This window comes from Solanum tuberosum, unplaced genomic scaffold (assembly GCF_000226075.1).
Source record: "Solanum tuberosum cultivar DM 1-3 516 R44 unplaced genomic scaffold, SolTub_3.0 scf00114, whole genome shotgun sequence".
In the NCBI taxonomy this organism is placed as follows: domain Eukaryota; kingdom Viridiplantae; phylum Streptophyta; class Magnoliopsida; order Solanales; family Solanaceae; genus Solanum; species Solanum tuberosum.
This window is the reverse complement of record NW_006239038.1, coordinates 1,226,134-1,229,415: the sequence shown is the minus strand read 5'-3', so window position 1 is coordinate 1,229,415 and position 3,282 is coordinate 1,226,134.

Here is a 3,282-nt window from a genome sequence, read left to right as displayed (position 1 = left end):
CCAGAAAAGCAACGGACAGTGTCCTTTAATCCGTCGCTTTTCTGGGATTTTCAAAAAATAAATTTCCAGAAAAGCGACGGACTGCGTCGCCCTTTAGAAATTTAAAAAAATGAAAATTAAAATAAACAGACGCTGTCCGTCGCTTTTTTAAAAAAATTCAAAAAAAAAGAAGTAAAAAAGTGACTCAGTCCGTCTCTAAAAGCAACGCAGTCCATCGCTTTTGGCCGTCTTTTTTTGACAATTTTTTAGTAGTGAAAATTTTCAAACGTGAAAGCTGCTCAATAGAGCTGGAACAGTGCTAGAGATCATATAGACTAAGAATCAAAAGGTTTACGTAAGAAAGATTAAGATACTTCAAAGAATCCAAATCGTAAACCAATTAAAATCTTTGATCCAATTTCTTTCAACAGTATCGTATTCTAAATCCAACCCACCTTTGGGCAGCTGATTGTTCCTTCCTTTTCTATTAGAGAGCAGTTCCTACCGTATAGGACCTTCTAAATGTATTTTGACCTGTAAAAGATGATAAAATCGACTTCTATCTCTCAGAAAGGACTCAACAAGAAAATGACACAAAGCAAGTTAACAATATTGTATTGACCAAATTGATTGATAATGATTTGTACTAACATCCATATGGAAGGTAGCAAGGGTAATGCCGTATGCATTAGATTCCGCAATTTTGATAGTATATAACGTAAGGATAGGATTACGTACACACCAACCTTACAACGATAATTACACCAATATCATATTATAGATAATAACTCTTGAATACTACACCAATATTATAGAAATTAAATCATAGTTTTCTATTATTAAAATTTACAATTATTTCATAACCATTTACGTAAATAGATTTGTGCATAAAAAGATAAGTTAATATCAAAAACTCGCAAACATGAATGTTTATATCATTCCATACACCAATAATACGATTCATCCTACCAACATAAAACTAAAAGTTTCAACTACATAATGTTTTAAGTAAAAATAAAATAAAAACAACACACTACTGTTAAGCTTCATCTGTAAATTTGAGGCAAGTCTTCTTGTTATGCTTGGGTGTACCACGTACACATTTACTACAAGTGACTTTACTTCTCTTGCATCTTCCTTCTTTGAATCCCTTCTTACGATCATTATTTGGTGGTCTGCCTGGTTGCTTTCTTGCAATTGGTGGTTACATTACCGCTTCCAAAACATACGATGGAATATCCCAGTTTGGTACTCAATGGTTTCCATAGCGCTATCCACACATGTTACACATAAGAGATACTTTGAAAAGAAATCAGAATTGCATCTCTTTTGATCTAAATAAACTTGGACACCCATATCTTTATGAATCTTCATTGGTGGAGATGGACCACTCACGACATATTTGAGTTCTAAATGAAAAATGATCGTGTACACACCCAATTGGACACCCATATCTTTATGAATCTTCATTGGTGGAGATGGACCACTCACGACATAATTGAGTTCTAAATGAAAAATGGTCGTGTACACACCCAATTGAGAAAATATAGTATTAATTAAGTCTTCGTATTTGGTGTTTGCATCATACATCACTTCTTCAATATTGTAATCCATGTAATTTCCTGTAAAATTGTAAATTATTAATCAATTTCCAAAATTAGCATAATGGTGCTCCTAAAGTAATTAATTGCCATCACAACAATAAGCTTTATAACCAATTTAATAATTCTTCAATTTTGTTAGCTATACCAAATCAGGCAACTTATGACACCAATAAATGTACCAAAATATTTACTACTAATCATGCTGGTATTCAAAACGACTGAAGAGACAAAAATTACTGGTCTAGACAAACATTTTCACCAAATCAATTATCAAAATCTATACCATATTTGTTATCTATACCAAGTCAGACAATAAAATATACCAATAAATGTACCAAAACAATAACTTGCAGCTGGTGTTTCTACAAGGTCTACAAGATACTAATTACACCAAATCACATACCATAAGTAATTTGAGAATTATGGAATAAAATTTGTTATCTATACCAACTCAGACAACTAAATATGCCAATAGATGTACCATAATACTAACTTGAAGTTGTTCTTTGTATAAGGTCTAAAACATACCAATAACAACATATTACACACCAAATAAATTATTGATTTATGGTGTTTATATAAGGAATGCAACATATCAATTACTTTTTCACCAAATCAGTTATCAAAAAACATACCAGAATTTCGTTGTATTTAAACAACACAAAACAAATTTCGTTATACAGTTTGTTATGACCTATGGTGTTTATAAAAACACAATAAATAATATCTATTACACCAAACTATCAATATCACATAATAATCTACCATCACTTGCACACACACAAAAACGATGAATAATGGTGTTTCTAAAAACATACTACAGAATACCAATAAACCACATCATATCCATCATGTTCACTATCAATTAAACCTAATAACATACTAAAAACGATTAATAATTTTTATTGTTTATTAAAGAAATAAATCCAGCCAATCGTTGCACCAGACTATTACCAAAGCATATCAATTTTATACTAAACCACAATAATATAGAATTTAAACGAACGACTAAATACATATTGTGAGAAAAAACACCAAATCAATCGTAAGTTGTTCAAATACCTGATGCATCCCATCGTCCGTTGTGTTGTATTAGAATTTGAAAAATTCTTGGTATCCATCTTTGAACGGTAAATCAGAGTAGAAAGAGAGTTTTATTTTTGTTAAAGACCTTTCTTCATGGGAGAGAATTGTAACGATCCTAAAAAACGAACTAGTGAAACTAGAGCCTCACATGTGAGTTTGGAGTCGAGAACTTAATGAAATGGTTATAATTGAATTTGACCCCAAAAAGTTCTTAAAAATGTGCTTCGGAAGTTACCGAAAACTTGTTTAGCTACTCATAAAAAGATCCGTTTCGTTTTTCGAAAATCCGACTTCATATTCTTGTTTAGGGGGTCAAATTGAGTGGGAAATGGGTCTAACCCAAATTTTAGAGCAACCGTATCAAAATCCGAAATTTCCAAGTGAAGCCTTTTTCGAGGGTCTACTTTGGAGGGTCATATCTCCTAGCACACAAATTATTTGGGTGGCCAATAATATATCCATGGAAAGCCCTTTGAGTTAGCTACCTAACGCACTTCGTTTCACCTCATTCGGAGTTCGGACGAAGAAGTTATGCCCATTTTCGTAAAACCTGTCCGGCAGAAAATGCAAATTCCAGTAAGCCTGGTTACTGTTCACCCGCCTAAAAATTTTT